The sequence below is a fragment of the Oxyura jamaicensis genome, chromosome 4 (genome assembly GCF_011077185.1).
Source record: "Oxyura jamaicensis isolate SHBP4307 breed ruddy duck chromosome 4, BPBGC_Ojam_1.0, whole genome shotgun sequence".
Classification (NCBI taxonomy): Eukaryota; Metazoa; Chordata; class Aves; order Anseriformes; family Anatidae; genus Oxyura; species Oxyura jamaicensis.
The window spans coordinates 37604060-37625388 of record NC_048896.1 but is presented as its reverse complement, the minus strand read 5'-3'; the positions used below and the strand labels follow the sequence as shown (position 1 = coordinate 37625388).

The window sequence follows — 21329 nt, the reverse complement described above, 5'->3', positions numbered from 1 at the left end:
TTGGCACGGGTGCACCTGTGTGTCACAAATCAGGGGACTCACAAACCTCTCATTCAAGAAGCCTCTGCAGGGCTCATCCAGCCATATGCTCAGTTCATATTGTCAGGTAGTAGCACTGTCCCTCGAGTGGAGATAGTAGCTGCAGCACTTGCCTAGAAAAGAGTAAAAGTGGGCTGTAATCCTTCCTTTGAAAAGTTTGAAATCACAGCCTGAAGGAAAATGTTAACCCCCCACCTGCCAGGAGCTCTGGGAGGGGAGGGAGACTGTGCTGGCTGCCACCCTGTGTCCTGTTACAACTGGGACCACTGGCAGATTGGCAGTGTTGGGGAGCACAGGGAGGCAGAGCAACTGCCTAGTATAAACTAGTACTTATTCTTGGAGTTAGGACACCAAAATGGACACCAGAACCATGCTCCTTTGCAGCTGAGAGGCTCTAAGGCCTGTTTCATTCCCATTTCATAGTTAAATTTTTGTCTTCCATTTTAGCTTGCTGTGGGAAGAACAAATTTGTTCCGTGCTGCCCCGCGTGCTTCTGCAGAGATAATTTGGTCGTAAGTGCAGTCACGCTATATTACTCTGAGGAGGGTTTTCCCTCTGCGTTTTACAACTCTGCTGCTCTGACACAGAAGGGATTGCATTGATGGCAAAGAAAGAGTATAATTAAAAACCTTTGCAGAGCATTATTTTAGCCCAGCAATACTGTCAGGTATTTTGCATCCCATTTCCCTCTGCACCATACTCTTTGCAAGATGAAATCTGCTCTTTGATTTCACCTCTCAACTGATTCCTGCTCAATACCCCTAGTCATTTTGCAGCATGATTTGCAAGAACCAGCAACTACTACTCTGCAAGGCAGGCTCTAGGGCATACACAAAGAGTGCAGGTTCACCAAGTACAGGATTTCTGAGGCAAAGGACAAAAGTTGACACATCTATGCCTATTTCAGTGGTGTGAAATCACATCAGGTTCTCAAGTTTCCATAACTTTACAGTAAATTAAATGGCACTTGTGTTTTCAAGAGCTGTAAAGGACATGATAAACTCATAGTGGAGGAAAAAGTCAAGCACTCCACCTGTCCAAAGAATAATTTAGGGAGAAAGCAGAGCAAAAATTAAGCAATGACCCCATATGGTGGGTGATGAAAGCAACTCACGTCAGTTGGTTCTGAATGGTGACAATAGGCAGCGGGGCACAAATCTGGAGGTGTAGCCATTTCACTTGTATCTAACAGCAGAGAACAGCCAGCTGCTGCACAGACCTACTTTAAGTTTATTTGGGCTCCAAGCACAGAAGGGTGGGGACATAGGTGCGGTATCTGATGGAACACTCCCAGAACAAACATGCCACCGAAACTTAGCCTAGAAAAAAAGCAAAAAGGAAATTTACTTATCTTAATCTGGTCTTTAAATACATACAGGTGTTAACACAGTAGCATGCAGCTAGTGGGACTTCAGTGTTTTCATAAACTGAAGTCAGACTGCAAGCATCAGGGGAAGACCCAAAATAACACACAGACACTACCCGCAACTCATGTTAAAAGCTCCATATATTGTGGTTGGGTATAGAAAGAACTGAAAGAGGTCTGGAAGCAACCCAATCTACCAGGAGAAAGCAAGCAGGAAAGAGCAGAAAGCTGAACAGTTAAGATCTGAGGCACGGCGTGACAAGGGACCTCCTGCAGCTTTGAGGAAAACTGATGAGAGGACAGTGGGGCAGATAAAGCAAGTTTCTATCTACCTCTGAGGACAGAAGAATAGATGTTTTTCTGTCACTGTTCTTAGACAAATTCAATTGTGCTGCTGAGAAATCTAATAGGTCAGGTGCCTTTTGGGTGCAATGGTTCCTTTAAGGCTGCTCACTCATCGCTGTTAATTTAGCAGTGATAGGTGGTAAAAATTGATTTTTTCCATTAGCTTTTTGTGGGTGCAGGAGTGGAAAAGCATATTTGAGGGCTGACATGCAGATCACTGGTAAAGCAGACCATATGCTTATTAGCGTTCTCCCAAACTTCTGGGTACTACCAAAGACAGGAGAATGTTTCCACTTTTTTTTTTTTTTTTTTTTTTTTTTTTTTTTTTTTTTTCCTAGCTGAAGACATTGCCTAGGCAGGTGGTTGAGGACTCAGGCCATAGCTTGGGTTTTAAGCTACCCAGTAGCCAACAATAATCAGGCTGAACTATTCATCACTTGGAAGTTACATGAAAAATACCACTGGACACAGATAAACTCTGCAGAAGTTGCTCATCAGCTCTGAGAGAGGTCAAAACAATTTACTGATGTGCTGCAATGTCTGAAGATCAACTGCAACTCCAGAGTAAATCACATTTACTGCAGGACAAGCTGCACTTTACTTTCCAGCCAGGAAACCCTAATTCTAGAGTAAACCTGGAGTTGCTTCCAGGTTAACATTTTAGTCTAGATCAGCAAATATGAAAAAGTTTCACTTCAGTACTTTTTTTTTATTTTTACCTTAAAAAAAAAAAAAAAAAGGTATCAATGTTTTATGTTTGCACCACTGGATTTTTTTTAAAGTATATATTACAATTAAATGTTTTAGCTTTTTATATACTAAAGTATTAAAGAGATTTGGATTTGGTATTTGCAAGCATTCCCATGTTATAGAAAAAAAAAAAAAAAAAAGGAAATTACTGCCTCTACGAACTCTCCACTGAAGATGACAACTTTCCTAAAATCTTGTTTTTATCCAGCTCTAACAATTAAGCATGCACATCAAATATTTCTAATTTGCAATAATTCCTATTTCTCAGGATTCTCTCACAGCATTTAATAGTTTGGTTTCAGAATCCCTTCCTTTTTCAATGTTCCCCCTTTTTTCTGGCAGATTTTCATGTTTGTACCCACAGTTTAACTTAAGAGTGTAACCACTCAGAAATATTTCCCCACTAAAGGTTATGCCTTTAAAGGCCTCCAGCTTCTAAAGTTAAACTGTACTTAAAAGAATCACAGCTGCATTTGACCTTTCCATTTAATAAAATCTGTATTCAGTTATATCCAGAACCTTTTTGCATTGCACTGCAATCTTCTTGCCATGGCCTGCCAGGAAACAGCAATGTAGGCATGGAACGAAATTAAAGCCCAGACCTTCAGCCCAGTCCTTGACCTGAATAGTGGGTGAAGATCCAGATCGTGGCATTTATACGTGATAGTTTATACGCAGCCAAAGTAAATGGGGTAGTCAGAGGTCAAGGGGCTAGATTTTGAAAAGTCCTATGTAAAGAAGAGATCTCAGAAAAGCAAATTTAAATAACAATCATGTCAAGAAAAGTAATTCTGATTGCTATGTTCTTTATTGTTGTGACTAGGCAGGTGAATGTCTATGATAGCAATTTTGCCTTTAAGGTCTTTTTCTTTTTTATTTTATTTATTTATTTATTTATTTATCAGGCTCTATGCTAATTTTCCTCACAGAATGACTAATAGAAATATGACCCTTGCACACCTTTTGTGGTTAATTCATTAGGTCAACTCTAACCACTAAGCCCTTTATCAGGTTATTTCTATTAGTGATAAGGGGCAATTGACCTTAAAAGACTGAAGCCAGGTAGAGGAGCCCATTCCACAAGATCTCTTGGTTCCACCCTTATTAAGTGAAATCTGTCTGGTGTGGATCATTTGACCTTTGCTATATAGGAAGCCTGAGGAGTAGTAGGGAATAGCCTTCTCAGGGGAGTCTGAGGCTCAGGTTATCTGGGGTGCTTTTCTACTGTGGTGAAAGGGACTCAGTGTTTCCCCAGTAGGCTGCTTTTTCTTTGTGTTCTCTACTGTCTCTGTGAAATAGCTTCAGCGACACTATGAGCTAGCTATGTTGGTGGAGACTTCTCGGTCCAGTAAAACCCTGGTGGTATGACTTCACTGTGAAGTAATTTGGAAGTGACTCAAACTCAGAATCTGGCACGTAATGGTTCCTGGGTCCTACGGTTGTTTAATGTTGAGGATTTGGAGCACTTTGTTCACCTTGTCTGTCTGTTTTCAGGGAAATTACATACGTGGCTTCTAAGCTTCATTTCCAGCACTTTAAAATAATAAATAATAACAAAAACAGAAACTTAAAAGCCCAAGAGCTTACATGTAAGCCTGACTTGGAGGAATGTTCTTCAGTATTTCTTAAGATGGAACAACAAACTCGGAGAAAAAGATACCTTAATGGGGACTCAGATTATGTCTGGAGGTAAGTGGAAACAGGTTTTATGAGATCCTGGTGGCATTACTGATATTTTCACAAAGTGGAAAAGGTGAGAATCTGCTGTCCATAGAAAAAATTCTGTTTCTTCTGCAGCATTTTATTGGGCAGAAATTTCTGACCGGGGGCCCCCTGGGCAGAAATTTGTCTTCTGGTGTCAACTGTAATTATTCCTCTATGTCAACCATGTCTTTTGTTTTCTGGGGGCGGGGGGACTACGGGAGGACTGTGGCAGAATTACTTGTTGAAATATAATAATAAAATTTAGGGAAGGAGAATTTCCTTCTCTGTTGTTGGTTGGTTTTTTTGTTTGTTTGTTTGTTTTCCATACAGTCTTAAAATAAAGGTCCCGTTCTCTGGCCTTTGGCAGATTGTAAGCGTGCCCAAGCACTTCACATTACGTAGATCATATTTGTCTGAGATGATAATATCATACCGATAATCTGCTGCAGGCTGAAAAGTAGCTTATGCCTCAGGTGCCGTTTTATGCCTTTGCTTTTTTACTACATCCTTGTAAGTGTTCAAAGGGGAATGAAATTTTCCTGTTCAGAAGAAACACCATCCAGAAGCAACCAGTTGTTAGGGCCTGAATTCTCGCTGAAATTTAAGGCAGGTAAAGAATCATAGCATAGCCTGAGCTGGAATGGCCCGGTGAGGATCATCGAGTCCAGCTCCTGGCACCACACAGGTCTACCCAATATTACTGTGTCCTGAAAGCCCTAGAAGCCCAGATTCATTGAAAGCTCAAAGCAGTAAGATGCACAAGCCAGGAATACGAGTGAATGAACACACAAACACAGCCACTTGGTTCAACCTTTTCCTCCCCAACCCCAAGAAATATTTTGCTGTGTTGACAACTGACTTCAGATGCAAAAGGACTTCTTTAAAATGGCCCCAGCTACCTACATCTGTTGACCACACCTATTCACTGTTGTTTCTCTCATTCCCTCTTCAGAAATAAAACAAGTCATTCTTCAGGCTTTCTTACCTTTATCCACCCAAGATGCTGCATCTAACTTCATTTACAAGGTGCCAGACACATCCTGAGCATGCTTCTTAATGCAGTGAAGATTCTTTATATTGCTTTCAGCAGACACAGTTTTGGGGTAGCTCAGCAGAATAGCCAATAAACTATTTCTTAGAAAACCATGTGTTTTAGGGGAACAATTACTTGGACAAAGCTTTTGAGTAAAAAATAAGAAATTGTATCAACTTTCCCATTTTGACATGGTAGTACTTCATTTTAGTAATGGTAAACACGATCCATATAATTTAAATAAAACAAATGTAACAAAAGAGTTGAAGGTCAATACAAGTGTAGGATGAAGTAATACAATTCAACTTTGCTGAAATGAAACTTCTGCTCTACCAGTGTTTTAAATATATATTTTTTTTTTCATTCAGAACTGGAATGAACACAATGGCCACTTGAGCCCAATACCGAGCCCTTCCAAACTCTTCTCTAACAGTGCCATTATGTAGCCCATACTCTTTACAAGTGGCTAAGACTGTTAGCAAAATATTTACAGGGAAGAAAACCTAGAAAGGTCAATCATAACTACTATCAGAACTATCAGCCTTTAATTAGAGTTTTGTTAGGTTAAAATCTGTGGACTGGATTTCAATATCAGTGTATTAGTTTTTTTTAATAAATTCATCTGCAGAGTTTAAAATCTGTTGCTATTCAAGGATTAAGATTGTGAAATCTTTCAGCTATAAATAAAAGTGTGGAACAATATCTTTCAATTCCTTCTAGCCAGAATGAAGTCACAAAAATAGAGAAGTGTCTTATTAGAACTAGCTAAAAAAAAAAAAAAAATAGGTTTAATGATTAATACACATTTCCAAATTAATTTAATTTGCAAGGCTGGTTTTATATAAGTATTAGAAATATGACTATTATAGACAGTAATTATGTCTACAAAAGGTTAGAAGTCAGGAAAACATTTTATAAACAAATATAAAGTACTGGACCTGATTCAATGACTTAAAATTAGACTTTTTTTTTCTATATTGCAAAAGACACATTCCCCGAAGCTAATTTTTATTTTATTTTGCCTAATGCTTACTGCTTTGAGCATAGAAAAATCTATAAAAAAGACTTGTTTGCAAATTCAAATGGGCATTGGTGCCCGTGGCTTAGCTTTGCTGTGCACATGAATGGTACATCCCAACCTGAGAGCTGATCATAACCCAAGCAGTGCATCCTGTGCCAACACCTGGAATCACTCATGTGCAGCATTCATGGAAAGAGGCCCTAGCATTCAGTTATGACTGAAAAACTCCTCTAAGGGAACTAAGATCCTACAGCCTGAAGTCTGTAAAATATACAGATGTTAAGACTCCCAAAAACTGAAGCTTCACATTCCTTAGCTCTTAGTGATTCCTGAGCAATGTTCTTTTGCATTGACTTGGAGTGAATATTAAAGCTTACTGGTAGAAACATAAGTAAGCAAAGAAGTTTGGGGCCTTGGGGATTTTGTTTTTAAATATAAGTTTCAAGTCAGTGAACGCAAGTGCTGGAAAGTAGTCTCTGTTGCAGCATGTTGTGTGATCCTTGCTTGTAGCAGCTTAAGTCTTGCATACTAAATAATTTTGGTGGTGTGCAAACATGCAATGCGCTACAAATCCAATCACCGTGATTCATTGCAAAACCAGCCCATTTGCTTAAAGTTCTGTTTGAAAAGTTTTTAAAGTTCTGTTTGAAAAACTTTCAATTAGTAAAAAGTTTCTACTCAGCTGCAATATTGATTCCATAGACATATCTTGAAAATTAACACAAACTACATGAAAAACGTCAGAAAGAAAGCCACCATGCATCAAGAGAACAGTATTCCTCAGTGCATAATAACACATACATACTTCAACATGGAACTTCTGAGTAACGTAGCCTTCCTAGTGTCTGGATGTGATATTGCATGCTTACACCCATCAGATCTCAAAACTGGATGAAATCAGAATTGCTGAGTTGCTTAGCAGAACAGAGATAAAGGTGCTGTTTTAAAATAAATTCTGAGCTAAAACTAAAACCATTTTAAACATGAGAATGACAGATTTTAAGATATTAACATACCTAGCCAAATATGTCTGTGCATGTATTCAGAGTAGCTGTTAACTTTGTGCTGATAGTATAATATCTGTATACAGCAAGGCAGCAAAGTGATTTGAACATTGTCCTTTTCATGTCAGCCTTCTATAGAGTACTGCTACTTTGCTATATAACAGAAAGAAATCCAGAAGTGGTTCTGAGTTTGAATAAAAATTCAGTGAGCAAAAATCCTGACCTCAAAGGACAATTTCCATCAACTCATTAGGGATTTAATTTTACTCTGAGTGGATACTTGTATTACTGATTCTTAATATCACACAAACCTGAAGCAGAGCTAAAATGAGTGTAGTCTGGATCAGAGGTTAACCTATTTTATGAATAATTTTTAAAAATATTTCAAATTCTCCAACTTCATATAAAAGCTAACATATACAATTACATTTTATGTCTTTATTAGAAACCTTTAAAAAAATTAGGACTGAGAGTTTAGGCTGTATGCCACAGGACAAAGTCACCATTTCTCTACTCTATCTTTACTAGAAGCCAGTATTTGGACATTCAGGAATTTGGGTGAGAAATGAAACGTCACTATATCTGAATAAACTACTTAAGTTCAGCATGGATGGCTTATGTCAAGTCTACAGTGTAATGCATACTAGGGGAAGAAAAGCACACGTGTTGGGCTGCCTAAGAAATTGCCTACATTTAATTTCCCTTTTAATTATAACCCACAAGTTGAATGTTTAGTGCCATGATTTTCCTGACCACATTGTTAAACCCTCTGCAACATGAGAGTCATGGCCATGCTCATAAACAAGACAATTCAGTCAAATGCGTTCCTTTTCAAATTCAGCACCTTTAATCTGTCTAATATCTGTAGATTTTAAAATGAAGATATATGTATACAGAATCAGAAATAGTGTCTCACACTAGATATTTGTACCCCTAAACTATACAACTAAAGTACCTGCTTTGCAAATGATCTTCCTTACTAACACTGTAAACAGTAGGTACTATATGCATCTCTTCTGATTTGTGTTCCCTGTGTTAACACACAAAAATATCAGCTGAAAGCATTAAAAAAAATTTTACTTGGAGCAACCAGACGCAACAAATACAGCAGATTTCATGATATATGGTACTACATGATCAAGTAGAGAAGTAAAATACTGAACACATTCACTGAAATCCCTTTAGCTTTTGAGACCTGTGACTATTAATCACTGCTTTATTATGAGTAATAGATCAAATGTAGTTTAATGCAACAATAATTTATGCAGAATATTTTAAAATTCTTCACTTGCATTATAACAAAAAAGCTAATAACAGATAATATGGGAAATATATTTTGGGTACTTTAACTCCAAGAAAGATAGGGAAAACACTAATTTATTTTATTCTTTCTATGCAAGACAGTAACACCCTTTGAAAAGCATAGCATTAACGTTAGTACTGATGGTTTTTCCACAGTAAGGCTTTTTATAACAATCTCACATTTTAGTAGATTATTTTGAAAAGACAGCGTCAAAGAATCAGGTTAGCTGTCACATTTATTGATCAATCCACCAAATCTCTCTGGTTTTTGTACATGCAAAAAACCAACACTAGATGTCAGCATTAACTTTCTCCAAAAAAAATATTCGAGCCATTTGATTTCTATTTTCTGGTAGATGTAAACTCATAAAGTAGCTCCTGAAGTCCAAAGCTGCTTAAAGGAAATGTTTCTAATGTAAAGACTGATCTTGCAACTGGCTGGGCATCAGTGTTATTTGCCCTGGCAAGTATATCACAGCTTGATTTGTTGAACTAAATTTGCTAGAATTAAAGAAATTCCACATTCATACTCCTAATAACTGAACATGTCATGTACACAAAATGAATCATCTTATTCAGCTGCAGCTAGGAAAAAAAAAAAAAAAAAAAAAAAAAAAAAAAAGCCAAGTCCACAGACTTAAAGACTCTGGGATGTGTACTGCCATGAACAGTCTCACAGGCCTGCTGCTGCTGAGTTTACCGGATTTTATCTAAATAACATAAGGAGCAACATATGGACCTGACTCTATTTAACAGTTTTGAATTTTACAGGAACCGCTGTTGTAAATTTGCTTCATTATGACAGTGGCAAGATGCCTGACAATCATTTACTACTCCTAAGATACAAGCCATAACTTCCCATAAGACTGACCACAAACTATTTATCATAACAGATTTCTGGGGAACAAATCAGAAAAATATGCAAAAACAGAGCTGCAAGCACTTAAGGCTTTTATTATTATTATTTTATTTTTTAAAACTGACAAAGTATCTGAGATTTCCTCTCCTGATTAAGTCTGTATGCACATACTTTGCTTTCTGCCATGAGGACAAATGCCTTCCTAAAATGCCCATGACCTGTTTGTCCTTTCTGAATTGTTGTGCTCATTTGTATAAGCAGGCAAATATGGACAGCAAGTAAGAAAGTCCCGAGTGTTGGCAGACTATTTGAATCTGGACATTTACACTGCTTCCCAAAGCACATTCAGGACATTCAAGTTATGAAATTGATTCACACATGGTAATGATCATTTGTTTTGAATTTGAAGTATAGTTAGCAGAACATTTTTGGACTTAGATCTCAAGACAGATTTCTGTATTTAAGGACAAGAACGGAGGGAGCAGTGGTGAATAATGTGGTTAATATTTCTGTCCCAAAATAAATAAATAAATAAAATACAAGGAAATTCATGTTTGATTGCCACTGAAGATAAGAGCAACATACATGTGGCAAATACCCAATATGCAAGTCAGAAGGTATTTTGTCATTTGAGGTTCCCATACAGTGTAAACCTGTACAGACCATTTCATTTTACGATCCTTTTCTCATTTTTTATATTCTATAGGTGTTGGTGAAACTTGTTTTCCATTTCATAGAGGACTAGGGCATCTGCAGTCATCTGCAATACCACATTATTATTTGGATGCACAAATACAGCTATCAGGAATCAACAGCTCCAGAATCTAATTTTTCAGTTTCTCCTATGAGATTTTTGTCACCTGTGTTGAAAATGAACTGCAGCTTTATCAGCTTCCCTAAACACACTACTGTGTTGCTACTTACTCCACTCTTTTGCTCCTTTCAGATAGCTGTTACAGGCAGGTGGGTATTGTGTGAATTAATTTTAGTATCTGTGAATTTTCATAGCACCTGACAACCTTAAACCCTGGACATTACCACAGTGTTAGTGTCAGCTGAAAGATTAAAATTTGACATTTTTAAAAAATCTGCAAAAGAACCAGAAGGCAAGCTCCACTCTTCCTCAGTCCAAGAATACTTCAAAGTACACAAGAGTAATGCCCCGGTTCACTTCAGAATGGTCGGACATACCTAAGCACACATAAAAGTCAGAAGCAAATAGTGCTTCTTTGAGCTACACTGTTTAACCTCCTAATAATTTCTGCTTCTAAGGCCACTACAGGGGACAAAAATATTTTTTTTTCTTCCCAAAAGGATTTATTCTGTATCTTTCCTAAAAGTTGCAAATAAAATTACTTCTATCAGGATGCAAGATGATCCACAGTACAGTTCTGTAACTTGTCCACCTTGTAGATCAAGTAAAAGTGAATTACAAAAATCAAAAATGAGGGAAGCAAACTATTTATATGGGCTTTTAAAAATTGGGGGGGTTGTTCAAATCTTTTCTGTCTCTTGTGACCTGGATGATTTTTGCAAGTATGAATAATTAACAGGAAAAAAAAAAAAAGTGATGACTTTTTATGGAATCTGGGATTTAACACTAAAATGCCTCAAAATAAGGCCTTTTCAACAGGTAATTTTTACTTGTAAGTTAAACAAGTAGAAGAAAGACTGCTGCATCCCTAGAACAGCACATTTCAATAGTATTGCCAACTGTGACCACTACATAAACATGTTTTGGATATCTAGAAAACCTGAACTTGGCTTTAAATTGACTTTATCTCAGAAGTGAAATTTTGGGATAAGAACATGTTATTACTTTTGCACGTTAATCCAATGAACGTGTTGACCAGATGGCTCTGACATAAATATGGCAGCCAAGGACTCGCCCTTCAAGCGAGCTGAGATTGTTCTAGGAAAAAGAAAAAAGATTCTCGGAGCAGGAACCTTAAACACAAAGTAGGAACCAGCAAGAAAGCTATGAATCAGCAATACCACAAACACACAAAAATGAAGGTTTTTCCTATGTTTTATAATTTCTCATGTTTTTAAACTTTCCTCATGCCCCCTGTTACAGAGGTGCCTGCTTGTACATTCTCAGAGCAACTATTCAAAAGCAATTTCCCTCCATCTGAAGCCATGCTCCTCGCAGTACTGACAAGGTCAGTGAGGTCCACAGGAAGTTATTTGCTGAGTAAGTGCTGGTCACGCAATTTACAGCTGCTTGGATGGGCAGTTTTAATTTACAGCATAGTTTTCCAAGTTGCCACCTTGTTCTGGGGAGAAATCACCTGAAAAATTCCAATCACAGCTCCATTGTATCTTCCCCATATGTGAGAATATTACCCAGCTTTGATACCAGATACAAATCGGATTATGCTTTCACACATCTCATGAACTCACATAGGAAGTAGTGCCCACTTTATGTAATTACAGACAATTTTCATTCCTGTCATGAAACATGAGATGAAGAAATATGAGGTATGAGAGCTCTCAAAGCCATTCAGGGAAATAATTGAAGGAATGATTAGTGCTGCTGCACAGAAAAGATCCCCTTAATCATTTGGTTACAGAACGTATCATGGCTCTTTAAAAACACTTACAGTAGACATTACAACACCGTTCTCTGAGTTATCCTGTCCTTTTCACAGAAGTTTTACATCAACAGCTTTGAAATTTGAAAAGGGGAAAAAAGAAGGTCAAAGGATATCAAAAAAGTTATTTGTTCTCTTAAGCAAATAAAACATTGTGTGCACAAATACATTCTTCTAGAGTGCCTGGAAACACATCACGGAAAAGTTCCCTAATAGAGTGATCATATTATTCATTAACATTTAAAAACTCTTCCAGCGTACTGCTCTGTGGTATGTTCTCAGCCCACTTTGCAGCAGTTAAGAAAAAGGTCCAAGGTTCATAGGGGAGGGCTTGTAAGCAGCTCACAAACAATGTGCTTGAAATTCCTTGCTTTTGTAGCAGGAGTGCAAAACTACAGTTGAATAATTAAGCTATTGAACTAGGATTTATGCCGAAAAGACTAATTTGTAAGCTGTGCCCAAAGTGTCTGGGTTTGAAGTGATTTGCATATTTCTTCCTTTGGTATTCTAGGAATGCTATGGGAAACTTGCTACCCCAGGTCTCAGCAATAGGTTTCTCATGCATACCTTTCCAAACTTGTCTTTGAAAACATGAAAGACAAGAGTGTGACAAGCAGCATTATATTCATGTAGCATATGAATACAGGTATTCGTACAACTGGTAGTTAATATGAAATTTATTACAATATACAATGAGATTCTGTTTTATCTAGGTTACATTAAAAATTAATCCTAATGATTTATGCAAAAGCATAAGGGCCCTGATAAACATAAATAATGAAATCTAGCCACAGAAATGTTTATTTGCCAAGATAAAAGGCAAGCTTTGTATCTTTGAAATAAGAAACACTAGTGATGACAGTGCACAGAATGGAGGGCAGCCCTGGGCATTTCCCCTGCACACATTTATTTGGTGCTCAAGTACATACCCTGTTCTTCTCACTCAAACTGAGCAAAAACCAAACAAAGAAAATCTGTGACACTATCCATGTTATGGTCCTCCTTTGCATGCTAAATTCATTATTTTAAGCATGGGAAGTCATTAAGTTATCAACTCACATTCCTCATTCATATGGAATTACTTTTAAATGCTAGTTTAAGGAATGTACATAAATTATGGCAGAAGTGTTCATCTGGATCAAGTCCAACGGTATTGAATGAGAAAGATAATGCAAAAGGGTGGCTATTTATTTAGATTAAGTAAAAAAGATGAGCAAACAAGCACTAGAGAAGACCATGTTAGATATGCCACCAATTTTTACTGCAATGCACACATCCAGATATAACTTACTTCAGAGTTTGACATTTTATGGCTTGTTGTTTGTTTTTGTTTTGTCAGAGTTTATTTCTTGTTTCATAATTTCATGAGCAATTATGTTTTCATCCCTTACACAGACCAAAGCGGAATCCTTTGAAGGAGAATGGAAGATATGCTGCTTCTCTGAGGGGCAACTGAGCATGCTTCAGGGAAAAAGTTCAGGACACTGCAGGCTGTACAGCTGTATTAAAGAGGCCCAGCAGGCATCCTTTGCTGCCTCACTGCACTGGCCTGCCAAGGATGAGGAGCATACATCTCCTCTAGTACCCAGTAGCACAGTGGAGAATGCACGCAGTCATCTTCAGCAAGCTCCTCATACCTGCTGAAGAGAGACCCCAGCCATCACCTCTAGCCACTAACAACGCTTTGTGTTTTAACAAACTGCTACAGATCCAGATTGCCAAGAAGGATGAAACTACACATCCTTAACTTCAAAGCATAGCATCCTCAAATTAGTCCTCCTTGAAAAATTATCATAGTAAGCCTTATGCTGTAAATGAGCTTATAACTAAAGTAAATTAACACATTAGCTTGTTAAAAGTGTGAAACACTTCTTCCTCTGCATCTAAAACACATCTTGAATGCTTCAGTTTTCTTTCTAATCAGTATTTTTGACTTTAGAATTTTCTAGAAAAGATGTTTTTACCAAGGTTATGACCACGTTTGCCTGCTGATGAGAGCCATATAACACAATCCACTTTGATGCAGCCCGTACAGTGCCTTGGTGTTTTGGATTGCAGCACATGGGGCTGCACTTTTTTATTTTGTTATTTTTATTTTTTATTGGTCAGCACATTTTTCACATAAATTATTACTTCATCAAGTTTTTCATGCCTTTTTTTTTTTTTGAACAGGTTACCACTGAAAAGAATTTTGGCTCTGAGATAAGAACAGCCATCTCATATCTTAATAGTAATGCAAACATATTAAGTCTTCTTTATCTACTCGAAACTGCTTTGTAATATCATTACAAATATGTTTCATCAAATTTGACCTTCTTACCTAGCTAGTTTTTAGACTCAACTCATTTGGATACGATACTATTGCAGTGACATAAAGCAAATAATGCTTTCACTTACAACTATGAAGCAACCTCTGATTTTTTGACAATGGTCAAATGAAACATAGCCTTGTACAAAGAAGAGATGAAACTAAACTATGCAGATGCACATACAGAAGAACAATTTTCATCAGGAACAAGAATAAATATGGAAAGTGAAGATGGGAGAAGAGTGACACTCCAAATAATTCTGAGTAGAGGCAAGAGCCTAACCTCATTACCAACAGCTGCATGAAGAACAGGCAGCTAAGGAAAGAAGTTTGAGTACAACATGCCACCAGCAGCTTAGAAAGAAAACATGATTATACAAAAGTTTGAGGAAACCTTTTACACAAGGCATATAAATTATGTAACTTCATAACGCACAGAACTAGCCTCTGTAGTCAATCGTAACAGAAGTGTTCTTAGTGCTTATTCAACATCTGCATTTCTAGTTCTTCCAAACCTTTTTGGAAGCAGACACCCTGCAACAGAAACTGATTTTAGATATCCTAAAAAGGACTTGTTTTCTTGGGGCATTTTAACGCTGGTGTTTAGATTAACATAACCTTTGCAGAAGCCAAAAGTCCACCACATGGATTGGAAAGACATAGTCAAAGATCATTTCCTTAATCCCATTGCTTGAATGGATTTCATCAGGGTCAAGGCAAGAATCCAGAAGTACATACCAACAATGCCATCCACTTACAGCGCTGCACAAGTAAGGCTTCAGAAAATAAAATCTGTAAGAGACATTTGTTTCAAAATGTATCAGCCTTCACATTAACATATCTTGTGGGAAGTGACAGGTGAATGCAAGGCAGAAGGAAGACCAAGTGACTGCTTATAAGTACACAAACTCATCTTACATCTCTACTTACGATCTTCCATTTAAGGCTGCAGTTTTTAGAGTTGGCAAGTCTATGATCCATTTTTCTGATTCTCATCATCTTTCCCAAATGCCCAAGCCATGTTGCCTTATGAAACCTAATGCAAATTCACAGAAAAGCAGAAGTACCTCACTAGAAGTACTTAAGGTCAATCCCGATATACCAATGTGATTCGCAAAGTCCCAAGGGAATTATTAAGTCCTGCACCTGCAGAATAACCCCATGTATATACACACAGGGATCCATTTGGATGGAAAGCAGCATGGCGGGAAAGGACTTGGAGGTCTTGGTGGAGGACAAGTTGAACAGAAGCCAGAAACATCTTTGGCTGCATTAGACAGAGGATTTCCAGCAGGCTGAGGATGACCATTCCCCTCTTCTCAGCCCTTCTGAGATCACCTCTGGAGCGTGGTGTACAGTTTGTGCTCCCTGGGTACAAGACAGACATACAAGAGCAAGTCCACTGGAAGCAACTGGGATTTGAGTGTTTTTCATATGAGGCTGAGAGCAATACAATCATTTAGCTTGAGAAGAGAACAAGCAGGGCAGATCTCAGGGTGGATAAGTATCTCATCAGAGGATGTGAAGAGACTGCACCAGACTTAGCATGATGCAATACGAAACTGAAATAGTTCAAACAAAAATACCTCTACTCCAAGGGTAATGAAACACCAGAACAGGCTGCTGAGATGCACAAGATCCATCCTTGGAGACATTCAAAACTGGACACAGATGGCCCTGAGCAGCCAGCTCTAGGTAACCTTGCTTTGCGCAGTGGGGTTGGACTAACTCTCCAAAGGTTCCTTCTTCCAGCGTCAGCTATTATATGGTTTTGCAACAAAGAAATGAGACTTCATGTAATCTATTTCAGCAAGTTCAGGTCAGCCTATTTCCTCTCAATGGGTTTTCACTTGGTCACATCTCAACCTGACTAAAGAAAAGCACTAAAAGTATCACAATGAAAACCAGCATCAGGCTTCCCTTTACATTATACAGCCTTGCACGTGATACTGGAAAACATTTACAGTGATAATATTTTGTTATAGCCATGAACCTGAAATTGAGAGCTTTACACAGTGCTAGCGGGAAGCTGAAACACCCTATGTCAATAAGTACGCTTCTAAGCAGATTTAGTGTGGGCTATGCAAGACTGCAGCAGACCAAATAGAAATGGTGCCTGGAGAGACATGTCTTCTCTGCATATTCAAGCTCAGACTTTAAATTCAATTGGTCATATTCCAGCAAAAAACAAGGATAATATAATTGTTCCTTTGAAATTAAGGCTGAATATCTGCTCCAAAGGAGCCTGGCATTTTGCTGTAATTTGCTGCATTTACATTGCACTGTTCTGGCGGCACAGAATTGAAAAATTCTTCCCAGAGCCTGCAAGTAGGGAAGAATCAGAAATATGACCTACAATATGGCACTCTCTGTTTCTCATATCTGCAAATGCATCAAAAGAGAGAATAATCTGGATGGTGCTGGAGATCCATTAGCCAAAGATGTCGAGGTGCTGAAACAACAGTTTCTGCTGTCCATTCCCTCTGTGGCAAGAACAGAGGCAAGATTACTTTACCTAGAACATACAATCATAGAGTCATTTAGGCTGGAAAAGACCTCTAAAATCAGCTTCGGTTCAGTGAAAAATGCCTTTTTTTTTTTTTTTTTTTTTTAACACATTACTCATATGTATTAACATTCTTTGCCTTACACTCTCCGCCATATAGAGGTCTTCAAATTCACTGATAAATAAATTCAAAGCATTTAAATACTTAATACAAGTTAACAACACTAAAGGAAAATAACTGCTGTCATTTTATTGCTTTAACTGCTTTCATACTAGGAAATGTGTGGGGGCAAGAGGATTTCCTGCACTGTCATTTTTCTCATCATTTTAGCATTCACCAAAACACAAGGAATTTGATGCATACAGTATAACCATAAAAATCATATATGTAAGGCAACGTTACAGAATTAGAAGACCTTGGGAGTTTTCTTACTTATCTGAAAATAAAATTAAATGGCAAAAGCATTAAAAAGTAAATTACAAGTGACACCTTTGATTTTGACATTCTCCGTATATATCCTGAATGACGCAAATAAGGAACAAGTAGGATATGACTATGCAACTGAATGAAGTTTTGTATATTGGCAAAGCCGCCACCCCCCACCCCCCCCCCAAAAAAAAAGGGACTTCATATAGCTGATTTTAATAGAAGTAACTGTCTTTCCCATAAACTTCTCTTCACTTCCAAATGTTTTCATTGCTTTTGAAGAAAATAATGAAGTAGCTAATTAACAGGCAACCATAATCACCTCCAAAAATTTTTAAACTCTTGATGAGTCTGCCGCACAAGACTAAGCAGCCAACATCAGCATGAGAAATCTGACATTTTTTTCTCTTCAGTACTAGAGCTGGGACATTTCCTGCTCTATCTTTTCCAAGCTGAAGTTAACTACTGACTGTATGCTGGATCCAGGAAGGAAAAGGAAATAGAGCTTTTCTCACTGCTCAGGTGCTCTAGAACTTCATGGCCGCTCCAGCAAATGCTGAACCTGGTTTCAAATGACTACTAGTATTGATGAGGTTAATAATACTTACTGAGCAAAGGAGAACTAAAATCATTTAGTTAGCATCTAAGAACTGTGGCAAGGGACGATGAGAGTCACTCAAGAAAAATATTGCAGTATCCCTTACAATAAAATCTGAAATTAAGGTGCCAACAGCTCCCTATCCAATCTCTTCCCTTATTGTAAAGGCCCAACACAGCTCTATTGAAGTCAATGGAGGCTAGGCCTATTTGCATCAGTGAAGGAGCTGCCTGCAACTATTTAATGCTCAACAATTGTTCAAGTATTTTCCAAGGAACCTGTTTGTTTTGCATTCTTCTGACTCTGAAAACTGTTCAGTTCATGTATAAAAACTTGTATTGTTCTGGAACATAGATCTGCTTGCAGGAGGTGACTCATTCTTTTGCTAGGGGACAGCATGAAAAGTAAAGCAAACTGAACTTAACTCAGAAAGGAAATAACAAACAGTTGCAGACTGAGGACTAAAAGGCTCACTAGTGTCATGCTACTGAGCCCTAGAAAACTACTGAATCATTTGCTTCCTGGGTAAGATTCTTTCCTTTCTTCTTAATCTCACTTTCTGGAAATTATCCAATTTACTTGATTCACCTCTCAACTTGTAGCCTCTGTTGATCTTTAGAAAAAATAAGCCCTTTAGATTTTTTTCTTTTCTTCTTGTTGCCAAGGATTCTGTTTAAAAAACATGCTTGCTTGACTTTCAGGAATTTGCACCAATATAGAATAGTGATGAGTTACAACATGTTGAAGAAATGCACACACTTCTAAGCACAAAGAAAAAAAATCAGTAATCTAACTACAGTATTATAGCATTATGGTGCATGTATTGCGTCATTTATTTTCTGAATGCAGGAAGGTTTACAAAAAAAATCGGTTGGACAAGGTTTAAAACTAAATTCACTATGAAGACCCCAATAAGTCTGACAAACATTTCAGGATGTGCTCTCAAGTACCCTATTCCAAGCCAGGTGGATATGAAAAGTACATTTGGAAAACAGACAAACTTTAACGTAACAAATGATACTGCAGAGGTTCTCAATGGGAGTAAGTTTTCAGGCTCATCCTCAGAGTAATTTGGGATACTGTCATAAACATCAACTCTCGTGTTCGTGTTTATTTATTTTATATTCTAAAACTTCTTATTAAGAAGAAATCAAACTCCCAGTCTTTCTTTGGGAAAAGGTGGTTTAAACCAGAAAAGTGAAGAGAAAAATCTTCCTTCAATTTTTGCATCACCTAGGACAGCAGCCAGTGCATTCCACAGAAGAGGACAGTCGCATGCACCACACTTGGCTATTTTAGCTTGGTTTTCTCTCCATGTCTTCTTCTCGACTTTCCTGGCAAGGAAGGCCTTGACCCTGAACATCACAGATCCATGAATACACTTTGAAATTAGATGAGTAACCTCATCAGCCCTCCCCCCCCCCCCCCCCTTTTTTTTTTCTTTTAAGTCTGACTGCAACTCTATCTTGGCTGTCAGACTTTTCTATGAAACACTTCCAAAGGAACAGAATTTGTAGAAAAAAGCTTTTCAAATCTTAAAATAAATAAATAAATAGTATTTTCTGCTGAAAATTCTCACCAGAAAATCCCACATGCTCCACATTTTAAATGCCGTCTTCCTTACCACGACAAAGTTATTACAAAGTACTAGATAAAATTTGTTTTAAAATGCACATTATCCATGAATGATGTCACCAAGACTAAATTTCTCTTCCATCCCTGAGGCTTAGTGCTCCCTGCTGTCTGGCTTCCAGCCTCTCAAGATGCCCAAATAAAAATAACTTCCCTATCTAAAACATGGACACAAAATTACCAGATTGAATTGTCCCATCTCCCCTGCTATTTCTATCTTTGAAGATGATTACATTTCAGAGTGCTTGATGTCAGATCAAATCTTGCTCAAGTAGAGTTTCATGAAAACAGATTGCTCATGCACGGAGATATGCACACAGGGTATCTTATGCTACCACATCTTTACATACATACTTTATGTGTCAAGCAGGTGTTTAAATACATCCAGAAGCAAGTCTAAAAACTGTTTCATTTTGTGAGATGAATCTCAGTTCTCTCTAGGGAGAGAATATATCTTTACAAATAAGATAAACTGTTGGAAAAGTCGATGAATACAGGTTTTAAGCAACACACTGTAAACAATCTGGTTTGTTCTGCACCAAAAATTGTTCTAGAAAACACTTTGAGAATAATATTTCCAGCTGTGTGTTAGAAACAAAATATTAATTTCAGATATTGTCCTCAAATGATATTGAGGCATGCTTTACAGGACTGAAGAAGTCAGAAGTGTAGAAGCCCCACTAGGCTTTCTGAAGAAAGCAAACAAAGCTGCTAAATTGAGTCAAGATGGACAAGAAGTAAAATTACACAGTATCTCATCACAGCAGAACTAAAATTGTCCTGTTATTCCTTAATAGGACATTTGCGAGCCACTATTCAATATTAATCCACCATCAGCAGAAAGGTTTTATTGAGACAGAGGTACTGATCATAGCAAAATCACCTTTATCTTTCATGGTAAGAAGATAAATTGTCTTCAAGTACATCAGCAGCAGCCACTGACATCAGTAATCTAAACACCCTTAAACCTTGTTGCTGAATACCACATTTTTAGATACACCTCAGCAAAACACAACAACCCAACTGTTGAGCACGTGTTACGCCTGTTTTATTATTCATCCTGTCCTTCAAAGGAAATGGACAAACTAAGGGAGCACTGGTAACAAAGGCTATATCAGTATGCTTTTACTCTCTTCTTTCCCTCTAGTGTACCTTTGGCATCTCACCTATTACTACTCACAACAGGTGGCAGTTACGAGCAAAGGCAGGAAAAGTATTCTGGTATTCTAGGCTGGGAGTCCATTTCTTTCAAAACCTGCAACTGAACACAGTCCATAAATTGGATCTCCCATTATAACACATTATCTGCATTCTTCCTTTCCTGTTACGAAACTCATACAAAAATAATAATAATTATTGCAATGCAAAGATCTTTAATCAAGCACAAACACTTCAGTATGAACAACAAATTCAGTCTTGATTCAGTGTTGATTGTATTGGCTCCTCTAAAATCCTCTGCATACGAGGCATTGTACCCTTCAAAAGGTCAAGCCAGGAGAAGTTTTGTCTCAGTGCAACACAGTCTAGTTGCTCTCTAGATGGGTCACTAACTGCAACATGAGGAGATCAAGTTGTCATGACACATTTGAGGGCAATCAACATTTTCATCCAAATGTTGCTATAAGATTAAAGGGAACCAAACACAGAAGACTTTTCAGTTAAAATAGAAGACATCCAAATGCATTTTTTCACAGATGCTCTATTATTGTATATATGAAGAATCTCAAAGTCTACATTACCCTAGTCAGAAAGGATTATTTTAATCTTATTTAGTATCAACAAAACCAAAACAACCTCAGAGAAAGACAAAATGGAGAATACTTTCATACAAAGGAAGCATC

At 37.6% G+C, this 21329-nt stretch overlaps 1 long non-coding RNA gene across 2 annotated transcripts; it reads right to left on the bottom strand.

Moving 5' to 3' along the window:
* Positions 1-844: 844 nt before the first annotated feature.
* LOC118166374 lies at positions 845-15304 on the bottom strand. Of its 2 annotated transcripts, XR_004750473.1 has the most exons (4): positions 15256-15304; positions 5190-5311; positions 1154-1358; positions 845-1021 (listed from the first exon to the last, which is right to left on the bottom strand). It is a non-coding gene; the product is annotated as an uncharacterized LOC118166374 (long non-coding RNA). The 2 variants fall into 2 exon arrangements; XR_004750472.1 differs by lacking the exon at positions 15256-15304 and having other exon boundaries at positions 5190-5326.
* Positions 15305-21329: the final 6025 nt, after the last annotated feature.